Source organism: Pseudopipra pipra, chromosome W (genome assembly GCF_036250125.1).
Source record: "Pseudopipra pipra isolate bDixPip1 chromosome W, bDixPip1.hap1, whole genome shotgun sequence".
In the NCBI taxonomy this organism is placed as follows: domain Eukaryota; kingdom Metazoa; phylum Chordata; class Aves; order Passeriformes; family Pipridae; genus Pseudopipra; species Pseudopipra pipra.
The window spans coordinates 39,055,493-39,072,123 of NC_087580.1; the positions used below are offsets into that span (position 1 = coordinate 39,055,493).

Genomic DNA, 16,631 nt, shown 5'->3' on the forward strand with positions numbered 1-16,631 from the left:
ACGGGCAGGGACCTGATGGGGATGGACAGGGGCCCAGCAGGGACAGACAGGGCCTGCAGGGGAAGGCACAGGGACAACCTGGCCACCCACACTGACACCGCTGTCTCTGCTCCTCCTTGCAGGCTCCGTGGCCAGGCACAGTTTGTGTTCCTGGGTGCCCACCATCTCAGCACTTGGAGACGCTCAAATCAGCGCCCGCAGCTCTGCAGCAAAGCCCCAGCTCACCTGGCACACAGGGGATGGAGACAACACCTTCTTGGGGCTGGGCACTTACAGCTTTTCCTCTCTTCCCCACCACGGGCTCTCCTTCCTCAGCAGCACCTCTGCCTTGCACTTATTCTCAGCCTCACCTCAGGGACAGCTCTGGGCTCACCTCCGCGCCACTTCTCAGCCTCACCTCAGGGCCTGGGCTCAAGGACAGGAACCTGCAGGGAGGGGACATCAGGTGCAAGCTGAGGGCTGCCTGCTTGCACTGGCCTCTGGGCTTCTTTCTCCTTCTACAACCAGCCCACAACTTAGCCTGCTTTTCTAACACCACACATTTACAGACTAACCTTGGAGATAGATATGGACAGACATCTCTATCACCCTGGGGATAGAGCCTCAAGCATGTGCTGCCATAGGAATGGGAATCACAGAATCACAGAATCAGCCACATTGGAAAAGACCTCCGAGATCATCATGTCCAACCCTGGATCCAACCCTGCCGTGCTTCCCAGACCATGGCACTGATGCCACATCCACTCTCACCTTCAACACCTCCAGGGACGCTGACTCCACCCCCTCCCTGCCCAGCCCATTCCAAGGCCTGATTACTCTCTCGGCAAAAAATTGCTTCCTAATATCCAACCTAAACCTCCCCTGGCACAGCTCAAGACCCAGCCCTCTTGTCCTACTGCTGCTTCCTGGCAGAACAGCCCCACCCCCACCTGGCTACAACCTCCTGGCAGGGACTTGCAGACAGTCAGGAGGTCTCCCCTGAGCCTCCTCTTCTCCAGCCTCAATACCCCCAGCTCCCTCAGCCTCTCCTCACAGCACTTGTGCTCCACTCCCTTCCCCAGCCTCGCTGCTCTTCTCTGCTCCTGCTCCAGCCCCTCCAGGCCCTTCCTCAACTCAGGGGCCCAGAGCTGGACACAGCACTCCAGGGGCGGCCTCACCAGCGCTCAGTCCAGCCCAACAAGCACTTCCCTGCTCCTGCTGACACACTCTTCCTCACACAGGCCACCAGCCATTGGCCCTCTTGGCCACCTGGCCACACTCTGCCTCCTCTTCAGCTTCCTGTCCATCCACACTCCCAGCTCCCTTTCTGCCTGCCTGCTCTCCAGACACTCTGGCCCCAGCCCGGGGGGCTGACGGGGCTTCTTGTGCCCAAAGGGCAGGACCCGGCCCTTGGCCTGCTGGAACCTCATCCCCTTGCAATCAGCCCATGGATCCAGCTTGGCCAGGTCCCTCTGCAGAGCCCTCCTGCCTTCCAGCACATCAACACACCCCCAGCTTGGTGTCACCTGCACATTTGCTGATGAAATGCCTGGTTCTGCAGCAGCTGCAGATGCTCAAGGGGCAGCAGGACCAAGTCAGGGGCCGGGGGGGACCTGGGGGGCTTTGGGGTGTGGGAGGGTTTAGGGGGAGCTGGGGAGGGGCTTTGGGGATTGGGGGTACAAACCAGCACAGACCAGGACAGACCAGTACAGACCAGTACCTCCTCACTGCTCCCCAGATCTCTCCTGGATCTGGGCCACGTTGTCCTGGGACACCTGAGCCCCCTCTAGTGCCCCCAGTACAGCCCAGTGCCCCCAGTACAGCCCACTGTGTTCCTGTCCCAGGGTGCTGGGTGATCCCTCTTTGGGGGGGTTGGAAGGGATTTGAGGTGGGGACTGGGGGAGAATTGGGGGGATCTGGGGGGGGGCGGTTGGATGGGGATTTGGGGGATTTTGAGGGGCTTTGGGTGAATTTGGGGGAGTTAAAAGGGTCTTGGGGGCATTGGGGGATCAAAAGTATCTTAGGGGAAGGAGATTAAACGAAAAAAAGGGGAGTTGGGGGACATTTGAGGGGGTTAATGGGGCCTAGAAGGAGAGAGGAGGGGCTGCACCAAGAGCAGGTGAGTCCTGAGACCCCCCTCGTGTCCCTAAGACCCTTTCGGTGTCCCCAGTTCCCCCCTTGGCATCCCCAATTCCACTGTCCTCAAACCCCTCCCCACTGTCCCCAAACCCCATCCTTGATGTCCCCAACCCTCCATCTCACTCCAGGAGCACCCCCTGGACCCTCTGACCAAAAACACTCCTCCCCCACTCACAGAAAGGCCAAGGGCATCTGGGGACATGTTGGGGACAACTGGGGGGCTTTGGGGGGCACTGGGTCATTACTGGGGGATACTGGGACACACTGGGGGAAACCAGGGGGCACTGGGAGGGACTGGGGGGTTACTGGGGGATTACCAGGACACACGAGGAGACACTGGGAGGTTACTGGGCCATACTGGGGGTTACTGGGTGCTCACTGCAGGATCACTGGGCCATCCTGGGGGGCAGTGGGAGGTCACTGGGACACACTGGATGGTCACTGAGGGGGTTACTGGGCTATACTGAAGGTCACTGGGATATACTGGGGCACTGAGATCCCCTTACCCAGATGTGGTACATCCCCCTCCCCAGATTTTTGGGGGCACCAACAGGACCCCTCCCCTGGGAGCTGGGGGACCCCCTGAACCCCACTTCTGGGCTTTAGGGGACCCCCGGGCCCCTCTGTCTTTAGGGTCTCTGTGTGCTGAGTTTTGGGAGTCTCTGAGGCTCAGGGGGGGAATTGGGATCCTCTTTCCCTGTGGTCGGTCCACCGACATAGAGACCCCATAAAATCTCCTCAAAACCCCTGAAATTTCCTCAGAAATCCACCTCTGGACCCATCCAAACCTCATCAAGGACCCCTACAAATCCCCTCAGAGACCTAATTCCCCCTACCAAGACCCCCTAAACCCTCTCAGTAACCTGTAAAACCCACCTGGGCCCCCCCAAGCCCTTTCAGGGACCCCAAAAACTACCTCAGAGACCCTCAAAACCGTCTGGGACTCCCGAAATCCCCCTAGAAACCTCCAAAACTGCTTCAAAGACCCCCCCCCCAGAAGGCCCCCCAGGACCTCCCAATTCCCTCGGAGACTCCAAAACTCCCTCGGGGATTCCCAAACCCCTTCAGGGACCTTTAACCACCCCCCTAAGTCCCTTCGTGACACCAAAGCTCCTCAGAGCCCCCCAAAACCTCCTCAGGGACCCCTAAAAGCCCCTAAGGGACCACAAAACCCCACAACAGCAGAAGAGCTTTCTGTAAAGGAAGGGAGCAAAGAATCTGAGAAGGAGGAGACCAAGGAAAAACTGAAGCAAAGCAATAAAATCATCCTGGCCCCTGCAGTTTTTCCTTGACCTTTTTCTCACTTTTCCTTTTCTTAGGGTTCTTTTTTTGGTTGGGTGGTTTTGAATTTTTTTCTCCGAGGGACTTTCCCGGCAATCGAATCACCCTTCCGGGTTCTTGGGAGGCCTACGGGCCCCACGGCCCCCGAAAGGCTCCTCCGAACCTCCGAACCTCCGAACCCCCCGCGCTAAACCCTCCCGAGCCCTGCAGCCTTTCCCCCCCCAGCCGCGCTCCCCGCAGCCCCCGAGGGGATCCCCAGACCCCGCTCTCCCGCACCCCCCGCCTGCACTCAGAGCTCACCGACCGACCCGCCGCCATCACCGATTCCCGGCAGCCAACGCGGCAGGGGCGGGGGCGGGGCTGCGGGGGCGGGGCCGCGCGCTGATTGGCTGCGGCGGCGTTCTCTGAACGCGGTGCGCGCGCAGCCGGGACTCGGTGATGGCGGCGGGGCCTGCGGTTCGCTCTGAGTGCTGTGAGTCCCCCCGGGGGGGCTCGGGAGGGTTTAGCGGGGGGGTTCGGGGATAACCGAGGAGGTTTTGAGGGGTCCCTGAGGGAGTTCGGTGTCCTGAGGGGACTCAGGGGGTGGTTGAAGGTTCCTGAAGGGGTTTGGGGGTCTCTGAGGGGGTTTTGGTTTCTGAGGAGATTTGGGGGGTTCCAGGTGGGGTTTGGGGGTCTCTGAGGGGGTTTGGGGGTCCTGGCGGGACCTTTTAGGCAGTTTTGGGGTCTCTAGGGGATTTATGGGTTCTTAGACGGTTTTGAGGGTCTCTGAGAGGGATTGGGGGGGTCCCTAAAGGGGACTGGGGGGTCCCGGGTGGGTTTTGCGGGTCACTGAGAGGGTTTAGAGGGTGCTGGGGAGGGATGAGGTCTCTGAGGGCATTTGAGGGGACCTTGAGAAGGTTTTGATGTGTCGAGGGGGGGCTTTCAGGGGTTTTGAGGGCATTTTGGGGGGTCCCCTAAAGCCCAGCAGTGGGTCCAGGGGGTCCCCCAGCCCCAAAAAGAAGGGGTCCTAGGGATGGCCCCCAAAATCCGGGGGGGGGGGGGGGGAAATGTACCACATCCGGGTAAGGGGATCCCTAGACCCCAGTATATCCCAGTGACTTTCCAGTGATCCCTTCAGTGACCACCCAGTGTGTCCCAGTGACCTCCCACTGCCCCCCAGGATGGCCCAGTGATCCTCCAGTGAGCACCCAGTAACCCCCAGTATGGCCCAGTAACCTGCCAGTGTCTCCCCGTGTGTCCTGGTAATCCCCCATAACTCCCCAGTCCCTTCCAGTGTCCCTCAGTAAACTCCCAGTCCCTTCCAGTGCCTCCTGGTTCCCCCCAGTGTGTCCCAGTATCCCCCAGTAATCACGCAGGGTCCTGCAAAGCCCCTCAACTCTCCCCAGTGTTTCCCCAGATGCCCTTGGCCTTTCTGTGAGTGTGTCTGGGGGTGTTTTTGTGGTCAGAGGGTCCAGGGGGGCTCCTGGAGTGAGATGGAGGGTTGGGGACATGAGGGATGGGGTTTGTGGACAGTGGAATTGGGGGTGTCAAGGGGGGAATTGGGGCCATGAAGAGGCCCTGGGGACATTGGAGACACCGGGGGGGTCTCGGGGTGTCAAGGGATAAACTAGGGACACCAAGAGGGTCTTGGGGACACCAGGGGGGGTCTCAGGACTCACCTGCTCTTGGTGCAGCCCCTCCTCTGCCCGCCCAGGCCTCATTAACCCCTCCCAAATGTCTCCTAACCTCCATTTTCCCTTTCATCCCCTCCCCCCATAGGTACCTCTGACCCCCCAATGTCCCCAAGACCTCTTTTAACTTCCCTAATGGCACTCAAAACCCCCAAATCCCCATCCAACCCCCCCCAGATCCCCCGAAATCTCCCACAGCCAGTCCCCCCTCAAATCCATTCCAACCCCCCCCCAAAGAGGGATCACCCACACCCTGGGACAGGAACACAGTGGGCTGTACTGGGGGCACCGGGCTGTACTGGGAGGGCACTGGGGGGGCTCATGTGTCGCACAACAAGGTGGCCCAGCTCCAGGAGAGATCTGGGAAGCAGTGAGGAGGTACTGGTCTGTCCTGGTCTGTACTGGTCTGTCCTGGTTTGTACCCCCAATCCCCAAAACCCCTCCTCAGCTCCCCCAGGACCCTCCCGGACCCCAAAGCCCCCCAGGCCCCCTTCAGCCCCCTTCAGCCCCTGACTTGGTCCTGCTGCCCCTTGAGCATCTGCAGCTCCTGCAGAACCAGGCATTTCTTTGCTCCCCACAGGGTCCTTCCCACACCCAGAATGGAATCTGGAGGCAGCAGGATGTGCACAGGGCTCCCATTTCCTACAGTGCAAAGGGGCTTCAGGGAATGATTCCCCTGCTCTTGCAAATCTGCCAAAACCTGCAGGGCACAGAAGGGGGAGCTTCAGGAATTTACTGGCCTTGGGAGTGGAGCTCACAGGGTAGTGAGAGGAACATATCCCTCAAGTACAATCTCTCTGCATACACAATATCTGTCTGGACAGAGAGATAAAGCAATAATCAGATATATTCTGTATCATATATATGGCACATATTCTATAGAATCCATCCTTAGATGTTGTATGATATATCTATGAGATATTACAAACAATAAGCAATAATAAGGCAAGTGTCCTCCTTAGGGACACACACTTCAGAAGGGAACTTGCACTTGACCCCCTCCATATTCAGCTTTGAGCCACCTGGTGCCACAGAGGGGGACAGAGCTCCTGTGGAACATTCTATTCCACTGACACAGAGCAAGGAATAAACCCAAACTCCTGCCTGGGTTTGTCCCCTGGGGGTCTCTGCAGCAGCAAGCACAGCCCCACACTGACTGCTCTGGGCTGTGCAGGCATTTGTGGTTCTGCCTGTCTCACACACACACACAAAAGTCTGGTGTAGTGCTGCCCTCAGGAAACCCCCCCAGCCTTGGTCCAGCTAAAGCTGTGGAATTTGTCTTTGTTTCCCTTGGGTTCAGGGTCAGGCTGTGCCTGTGTCCAGCCCAGAGGCTCAGAAAAGCATTTCTCCCATCCCACTGCAATCTGCTGCTGCAGACAGGACCCAGGCACTGGTGGCACTGGGAGTGAACAGCAGAGTGTTTCCAGGGGCTCTCTGAAGGAACACGAGTGACCAAAGAAACCAGCACAAGTGTCCACAGAAGTCCCAGTCCTTCATCCCTGAATGAGCTTGTTCAGCCCAGGAAAAACCGTCTAAGTTTTATTTCCATGGAACGAACTTTTTCCCACTTTAACACCAGTTTAGTTCCAAACCAGTTTCTTCATTTCCTCCTCCCAGTTTCGCTGAAGGACACTGACAGGGGCCATGGACACTGACAGGGATCACAGAGTTTGTCCCTTGGCCGTACAGCTCCTGTTGTTTGGCAGCACAGGAGAGGTTAATTAGAGCCCAGGCTCCAATCCCAGGGCACCCATTGGATCAGCACTTGGGGATACAAACTGACCTTGGGCTCAGGATGCAGCTGTGAGCAGAGATTTCCCTGCAAAGTCTACAGTGAGTCAAGCTCTGGAGAGTAGATTGTGTCCCATGGATGGGATTGCAGAGGCTCCCTCAGGTCCCCAGGATGAATCATCACTCTTTGCAAGTCCCTGCCAGGAGGTTGGAGCCAGGTGGGGGTGGGGCTGTTGTGCCAGGAAGCAGCAGTAGGACAAGAGGGCTGGGTCTTGAGCTGTGCCAGGGGAGGTTTAGGTTGGATATTAGGAAGCAATTTTTTGCAGAGAGAGTAATCAGGCCTTGGAATGGGCTGGGCAGGGAGGGGGTGGAGTCAGCATCCCTGGAGGTGTTGAAGGTGAGAGTGGATGTGGCCTCAGTGCCATGGTCTGGGAACCACGGCAGGGTTGGATCCGTGATTGGGCTTGATGATCTCGGAGGTCTTTTCCAACGGGGCTGATTCTGTGATTCTGTGATTCCCATTCCTATGTCAGCACATGCTTGAGGCTCCATCCCCAGGGTGATAGAGATGTCTGTCCATATCTATCTCCAAGGTTAGTGTGTAAATGTGTGGTGTTAGAAAAACAGGCTAAGTTGTGGAATGATTGTAGAAGGAGAAAGAAGCCCAGAGGCCAGTGCAAGCAGGCAGCCCTGAGCTTGCACCTGATGTCCCCTCCCTGCAGGTTCCTGTCCTTGAGCCCAGGCCCTGAGGTGAGGCTGAGAAGTGGCGCGGAGGTGAGCCCAGAGCTGTCCCTGAGGTGAGGCTGAGAATAAGTGCAAGGCAGAGGTGCTGCTGAGGAAGGAGAGCCCCGTGGTGGGGAAGACACAAAGCTGTGAGAGCTCATCCCCGAGCAGGTGCTGTGTCCATCCCCTGTGTGCCAGGTGAGCTGGGGCTTTGCTGCAGAGCTGCGGGCGCTGATTTGAGCGGCTGCAAGTGCTGAGATGGTGGGCACCCAGGAACACAAACTGTGCCTGGCCACGGAGCCTGCAAGGAGGAGCAGAGACAGCCGTGGCAGTGTGGGGGTCCAGGTTGTCCCTGTGCCTTCCCCTGCAGGCCCTGTCTGTCCCTGCTGGGCCCCTGTCCATCCCCATCAGGTCCCTGCCCGTCCCCCCCGGGCTGAGCTCCCCCCAGGAAGTGCCGTGGAGCTGAAGCTGCTGCCATCCCCCCCCTGCAGCCACTGCCCCAGCCAAGGGAGCAGCAAAGGCAGGGCCAGGAGCAGAGGCAGCAGCAGGGGAGCCCTGGGGGGGCCGGGAAGCTCTTGTGTGGGTCAGGAAAGAGGCGCTGGGCACGAGGCCGGGGCTGTGCTGAGCAGGCCCAGCCCTCACATCCCCCCAGCCAACGCCGGCTGCCCGGGGGGCTTGGGAAGGACCCCCAGGCCGTGTGCCCCACACTGAGCTGGCAGAGAGAGAGCCAAGGGACAGGGCCACGGGCAGGGCCACAGGTGAGGGACAGGCAGGGCCATTGCAGGGCCACAGTGAGGGCACAGCCTGTGGCAGCAGAGCTGCCCAGGGCCGGGGGCAGCCGGGGGTGTTGGTACCAGCCAGTGGTGGGGCTGAGCAGAGCAGGAGGCCTCTTGCAGAGCCCTGGAGCAGCCTCCCACTTGCCAGCCTTGCCCTGGTGGGGTGACACTGTCCCCTCCCTACAGGACACTCCCCCCCGAACTCTTCAGGGGGGCCTTTTGTGTCTATTCCTGGTTGCTGATTCCTGCTGAGGACCTGAGGGAGCCTCTGCAATCCCATCCATGGGGCACAATCTCCTGTGCAGAGCTTGACTCACTGCAGCCTGTGCAGGGAAATCTGTGCTGGCAGCCCGAGTATGTCACGATCCCCCGTGTTCCCCCCAGGATATTTGGGACGAGTTCCACCTTCCCGTGGGATGGGGGGTGATTGTTCTCCTGCTGTTGCTGTTGCTGCTCCGCCCCTGTCCCTGCCCTTCCTGCCGCTGTCGGGTGAGCGGAGCGGCCACGATGGGAAAGGGGCGAGAGAAGCGAAAAGAGCGGGTGGGACCCCCAAAGGGAGCACGAGGGGTGGTGGGTCACCCCCAAAGGGAATGGAGGGGAGCTGGGGTTTGGGGGGCGGGTGGGAAAGGGGTGTGAAAGGAGGGTTGAGAGGAGGGGAGAGAGCGGGAGCGGGGTTGCCATGGGGGTGTCCCCATGCCTTGATCTCTGGAGTGCAAGGAAGGCTGGGAGAGGTGGGAGCTGCTAGAACCCCAAGAGACTGGAGAGGGGAGCACCGAGAAGGGGAATCCTGGACAGTGGGGACCCCTGGGATCCCCGGGACAACAAAGTGGAGAACCTGGAAAGGGGGAATGTCTGGGAACGTGGCACCCCAAAGGCGTAAGGCAGAGGAGGAGGTACTCTTGGCACCCTCAACACTCCCAGCATCCCTAAGTGGGACCCCCAGTTTTGCAGAGAGGGGAGACCCTTTGAAACCCCGAGGGGGAGAGAGAGGGGGAACTTCTAGGAGAGTTTTGCGGGCTAATCTTCATATTTTGTAGTATATTTTAGCTGAATCTCAACTTTTTGCAGTTTATGGGGGGGGAACTTCATCTCACTATTTCTGAGGGTTTTTTTGCCTGAATCTTGGAGATTTAGGTTTTTCTGGGCTGAATCTTGGTGTTTTGGGTTTTTTTATGGACATGGGACGCCCAGTGAGCTCTAGATATGGACTTGGGCAGGAGGAACCCCCAAGCCAACGCGCTCAGCCCTTGTTTTCCCCCCCATCAGGATTTGTCCTTCCCAAAGCTTGGTTGGATGGAGGAGGAGGCTGCGAGGAAGAGGAAGATGCCTTGGGCCCCCCAGGCAGGTGAGGAGGAAGTCAGTGTCCCTTTGGGCGGGTGTTGTGCTGGCTCTGTCAGCCGAGCATGGCCCCGGCTGCAGGACAACCCCGCTGGCGCCGCCGTCCTGCCGGGGCCGGAGTTGGGGGGATGTCCTTGGCCTTCCCTGTGGGCCGGAGGCAAATCCCCTGCCTGTCCTTCTTGCTTCCTGCCCCAGGCCCCGAGCTGAGGACGGAGAGCCCGGAGGACAAATCCCCCCGTGAGACCCTGGTGGGAGAGGCCGTTTTGAAGGGCTCCCCGGCGCAGGAAGGCAGCGGGGAGGGAAAGGGCCGGAGATCCCCCCGCAGGAGGGGCTCCAAAGCCATCCCAGGGTGCTCTGAGGAGGAAAGAGCCAGCCTGTGCTGGGAAGGCGGCCGGAGCTTGAGGGGGAGCTCTGAGCTGGTGGTCCCTGAGCAGCTTCCCAGCAGGGAGAAGCCCTTCAGGTGCTTGGAATGTGGGAAGAGCTTCAGGAAGAGCTTCAACCTCCTCACCCACCAGCACATCCACACCGGGGAACGTCCCTACATGTGTGGGGAATGTGGGAAGAGCTTCAAGCAGAGGTCCAACCTCCACACCCACCAGCGCATCCACACTGGGGAACGGCCCTACACATGTAGGGAATGTGGGAAGAGCTTCAACCAGAGCTCCAACCTCCGCACCCACCAGCGCATACACACTGGAGAACGGCCCTACCCGTGTATGGAATGTGGGAAGAGCTTCAGGGACAGCTCCCACCTGATCGAACACCAGCACATCCACACCGGAGAACGGCACTACACCTGTAGGGAATGTGGGAAGAGCTTCAGCCAGAGATCCACCCTCCTCCAACACCGTGGTGTGCACACTGGGGAACGGCCCTACACATGTTGGGAATGTGGGAAGAGCTTCAGTTACAGCTCCACCCTCCATATCCACCGACTCATCCACACTGGGGAACGACCTTACAAGTGCTTGGAATGTGGGAAGAGGTTCAGGACCAGCTCCACTCTCCTTGTGCACCAGCGGACGCACACGGATGAGAGGCCCTTCCGCTGCACCGACTGTGGGAAGGGCTTCAACCGGAACTCCCACCTTGTCACCCACCGGCGCATCCACACAGGGGAGAGGCCCTACAAGTGTGGGGAGTGTGGGAAGAGCTTCACCGAGAGCTCTAAGTTGACCAGACACCAATGGACCCACCGGTAAGGGAAGCTCTACCAGTTCCCCGACTGCGGGAAGAGCTTCGGCCGCTGCTCCAACTCCGTCAGCTACTGGAGGACCTTTATTGGATGATCCACAGGGACCCACATTGAGGACAGACCTGGTTCCAGGTCATCCATGCTGGGCACTGTATTGGGTCTGGATGGTCATGTTTTTGTAGCAGGGGAGCTCCAGGGGTGGGTTCTGTGAGCAGCTGCCAGAAGCTTCCTCCATGTCCAGCCCCTCTCCCGACCCCCCTGACAGTGAGGGTGACCCAGGGTCTTGTTAATCCAACCCTTGGGCAGATTAGAGTGAAAGGACAGTGAATAATCAGTGTTTATAGATATATATATGTAGTGTTTATTTTAGAACAGTTGGGTTGCCATGTAAAGCAGGTTTGGAGCCATTTTGGTTCCTGTATATAGTGATATGAAAGCGTAAAAATAACACTTAAGAAAATGTAGAAGGGAAAAGAAAGTATCAGAGTAGAAAGATGCAGAGGCCACTCCCCCCTGAGGATAGTTTATCTATCTATCTATCTATCTATCTATCTATCTATCTATCTATCTATCTATCTATCTATCTATCTATCTATCTATCTATAGGGTTTAGTTTAGGAAAATTTTATTTCCGTGTAAAGTAGATTTGGGACAGTTTTGGCTCCTGTTTATAGTGATATAAAACCATAAAAATAACACTTCCCCTCTCTGGCTCCAAGCCCAGCCTGTCCCCTCCAGGGGTGGGTGTTCCCCCCTCTGCCCCGGGCGGTTCCATTGCCCTTGGGCAGCAAAGGCCCCACTGCTTCTGCAACTGGAGAGTGTTGGAGCCATGGACCATTAACATTCCAGTCTCTCCCAGCTCTGCATCCCAAAAGTCAAGAGGGATCAATCTGTCACCTCAAAGTGGATCAACCCCACTGAAAAAAGCTCGATCTCACCCCAAAATTCCTGTGTTTCTTATTTTCCCTATGTAATTCTGGGGCTGCCGGTGCCACCCCTCAGCTTTCCACAGGCTGAGGCTTGGCCTTGCACTTTTGCCTTTGCTGGATTTCTTCATCAAATATTTATCTCTCCCTGAAAACAAAAATATGGAAGGTTTTCAATAATCTGGACATCTTTAGACCATCTGGACAATTTACAGCTTGCAGTGTTGGAACGGAACATTTTCCACATTTAATCATTTGTTCCCATCCCTCCCAGGAGGGAGGACACTGAACTCTTCCACAGAAACAGAAAACTAGTAACAAAAATTCAGAGACTACTGAAAATGAAAAATACCTTTTGCTCACAGGTGGCCCTTTCATTTCTTTCTCTTCTGCCTTCTTACAATTGAAGTTATCTGTGGCAGCAGTTGCCTAGATGATGGCCAAAAAAAGCATTTAATTCATTTAGAATCATTCCAGAAAACTGAATCACAAGTGGGGATTTGAAACTGCCTCAGGGGAGCACATTTGGAGAAAAGGGTTCCTCAGTCACTTAGAAAATTTGGCTGAAACTGCTCGTTGTGGGCCTGAAACTCTTAAATAAATAATACCAACTCATCCTGCATCCTTCCCCGGGGAGTATTTTTATCCCCAGATTAAGATATTCTCCAGGGATTTTGTCTCTACACAAATCAATGTTCTCCTGGGAAAAGCACCAAGTATATGAGACAAGTAACTGTAAAAACAACCAACCCACCCACCCCCCACACAAAGAAAAGCCCAAGAAAACCCCACGAACTTGCCAAATTGAATAAACCCCTGAAAACCAGGCTTTGAAGCATGTCAGAAGTAATTAAAATACATGAGAAATCATCCTTTCTGCCTTCAACAAACTGTCTCAAGCTTCTCCTTTCTGTGCTTAAAAATCAGCATTTCAGTGAGTCAGGCTGCAGACAGGTATGAACTTTGCTGCCCAGCTCAGCCACCAGTGCCCCTAAAGGTCCCCCAGAAAAGGGGATTGAGGGGGTCCTGGGTGGGCTCTGGATGGATTTAGGGGGTCCTTGGGGGTCTGTGGAGTGGTCCTGGCACCTTTAGGGTGAGTTGGATGCCCATTGAGGAGGAGGTGCCCTCCCAAAGCCCCACAGAGCAGGTTGACACAGGGGAATGCAGGAGGGGTCCCCATTCCTGATCCATTCTGGGGCCGGTTTTGCCCTCCCCAACCTCGGCTCTTCCCTGTGTCACATCTATCATATGACAATCACATCCTCCTCTGTGACATCACATCCTCCTCCGTGACATCACAGCTCCCTATGACATCACACCCCCCTCTGTGACATCACATCCTTCCTGTGACATCACATATCTCATATGACATCACATCATACTCTGTGACATCACATGTCTGCTATGACATCACATCCTCCTCTGTGATATCACATCCTCCTCTGTGACGTGGCATGTTACCTATGACATCACAGCTCCCCAGTGACATCACAGCTCCCTGTGACATCATATCCTTCCTGTGACATCACATGCTACCTGTGACATCACATCCTCCTGTGACATCACAACTCTCGTATGACATCACATCTTCATCTGTGACATAACATCCTCCTCTGTGACATCACATCCTTCTCTGTGACATCACATGTCTCCTATGACATCACATCCTCCTCAGTGACATCGCATGTCTCCTATGACATCACATCCTTCTCTGTGCTATCACAGCTCCCCTGTGACGTCGCATCCTCCTCTGTGACATCACAGCTTTCCTGTGACATCACATCCTCCTCTGTGTCATCACAGCTCTCCTATGACATCACATCCCCCTCTGTGACATCACAGCTCTCCTATGACATCACATCCTCCTCTGTGACATCACAGCTTTCCTGTGACATCACATCCTTCCTGTGACATCACATGCTTCCTGTGACATCACATCTCCCTGTGACATCACATCCTTATCTGTGACATCGCATCCTCCCTTGTGACATCACATCCTTCTCTGTGACATCACGTCTCATATGACATCACATCCTCCTCTGTGACATCACATCCTCCTCTGTGACATCACAGACCCTCTGTGACGTCACATCCTCCTCTGTGACATCACATCCTCCACTGTGACATCGCTTGTCTCCTATGACATCACATCCTCCTCTGTGACTTCATATCCTCCTCTGTGACATCGCTTGTCTCCTATGACATCACATCCTCTGTGACATCACATGTCTCCTATGACATCATATCCTCATCTGTGACATCACAGCTCCCCTGTGACATCACAGCTCTCCTCTGTGACATTGCATGTCTCCTATGACATCATATCCTCCTCTGCGACATCACAACTCTCATATGACATCACATCCCCCTCTGTGACATCACAGCTCCCTGTGACATCACATCCCCCCTGTTTAAACATCCCCCTCTATGACATCCCACCTCCCTGTGACATCACATCCTCCTCTGTGACATCACATCCTCCTATGACATCACATCCTCCTCTGTGACATCACAGCTCCCTGTGACATCACATCCTCATCTGTGACATAACATCCTCTTCTGTGATATCATATCCTCCTCTGTGACATCACAACTCTCGTATGACATCACATCCTCATCTGTGACATAACATCCTCCTCTGTGACATCACATGTCTCCTATGACATCACATCCTCCCCTGTGACTTCATATCCTCCTCTGTGACATCGCATGTCTCCTATGACATCATATCCTCCTCTGCGACATCACAACTCTCGTATGACATCACTTCCTGCTCTGTGACATCACATTTCTCCTATGACATCACATCCCCCTCTGTGACATCGCATCTCCCTGTGACATCACATCCCCCTCTGTGGCATCAATTCCTCCTCTGTGACATCACAGCTCTCCTATGACATCACATCCTCATCTGTGACATCACATCCTCCTCTGTGATATCACATCCTCCTCTGTGACTTCACATTCTCCTCTGTAACATCGCATGTCTCTTATGACATCACATCCTCCTCTATGACATCACAGCTCCCCTTTGAAATCACATCCTCTTCTGTGACATTGCATGTCTCCTATGACATCACATCCTCATCTGTGACATCACAGCTCCCTGTGACAGCACATCATCCTCGGTAACATCACATCCTCCTCTATGACATCACAGCTCCCTGTGACATCACATCCTTCCTGTGACATCACATCCTCCTCTGTGACATCACATCTTACTCTGTGACATCACAGCTCCCTGTGACATCACATCCTCCTCGGTAACATCACATCCTCCTCTATGACATCACATGCTATCTGTGACATCACATCCTCCTCTGTGACATCACATGTCTCCTATGACATCACATCCTCCTCTGTGACATCACATGCTCCTCATTGAAGTGGCATGTTACCTGTGACATCACAGCTCCCCAGTGACATCACAGCTCCCTGTGACATCACATCCTCCTCTGCGACATCACATGTCTCCTATGACATCACATCCTCCTCTGTGACATCACATCCTCCTCTGTGACAGCTCAGCTCTCCTATGACATCACATCCTCCTCGGTATCATCACATCCTCCTCTATGACATCACATGCTATCTGTGACATCACATCCTCCTCTGTGACATCACAGCTCTCCTGTGACATCACATCCTCCTCTGTGATATCACATCCTCCTCTGTGACGTGCCATGTTACCTATGACATCACAGCTCCCCAGTGACATCACAGGTCCCTGTGACATCATATCTTTCCTGTGACATCACATGCTACCTGTGACATCACATCCTCCTTAGTGACATCACAACTCTAGTATGACATCACATTCTCATCTGTGACATAACATCCTCCTGTGTGACATCACGTCTCCTATGACATCATATCCCCCTCTGTGACATCACATCCTCTTCTGTGACATCACATGTCTCCTATGACATCATATCCTCCTCTGTGACATCACATCCTCCTCTGTGACAGCACATCCTCCTCTGTGGCATCACAGCTCCCTGTGACATCACATCCTCCTTTGTGACATCACATCCTCCTCTGTGACTTGACATGTTACCTATGACATCACAGCTCCCCAGTGACATCACAGCTCCCTGTGACATCACATCCTCCCCTGTGACATCACATCATCCTCTGTGACAACACATGTCTCCTATGACATCACATCCTCCTCTCTGACATCAAAGCTCCCCTGTGATATCACATCCTTCTCTTTGACATCACAGCTCCCTGTGACATCACATCCTCCTCTGTGACATCACATGTCTACTATGACATCACAGCTTTCCTGTGACATCACATCATTCCTGTGACATCACATCCTCTCCTGTGATATCACATCTCCCGTTACATCACAGCTCCCTTGTGACATCACATTCTCCCATGACATCACATCCTCTTTGACATCACATGTCTCCTATGACATCACATCCTCCCTGTGACATCACATCCTTCCTGTGACATCACATCCTCCCCATGACATCACAGCCCCCCTGTGACATCACATCTCTCTTTTGATATCGCATCATCGCTGTGACATCATCCCTGGTGGTTGCCTGGGGATCTTTCCAGTCTTAGATGTTATCCCAAAAAAGAAACTCTGTCTTTTATACAGGCAGGAAAACTGGAATCCTGATGCCTTCAAATCTTCAGCAAAATCCACAATTTAAACTAGGAGCACTGCTCTTCTGTTGCCACTGAGCCAGCTGTAGGTGGCTGTGATTTAATAAAGCAGCAACAATGGGCCCATACACATGGTGTCCTCCTGTGGTGGTTTAGAGCTGGCTCCCTGCCAAGTCTCCAAACCCCACCGCAAGAGCTCCCCCCCCAAAACCAAGGGAAAAGGAAAAAAACCCAAGAGAACAGAAATAAG

General features: G+C 55.0%; 2 pseudogenes; one reads left to right on the top strand and one right to left on the bottom strand.

The window, feature by feature from the left end:
* Window positions 1-16,631, bottom strand: part of LOC135405243 (zinc finger protein 850-like) — a 419,536-nt pseudogene that overhangs the window by 45,218 nt on the left and 357,687 nt on the right.
* Window positions 9,652-16,631, top strand: part of LOC135405265 (zinc finger protein ZFP2-like) — a 95,679-nt pseudogene continuing 88,699 nt past the window's right edge.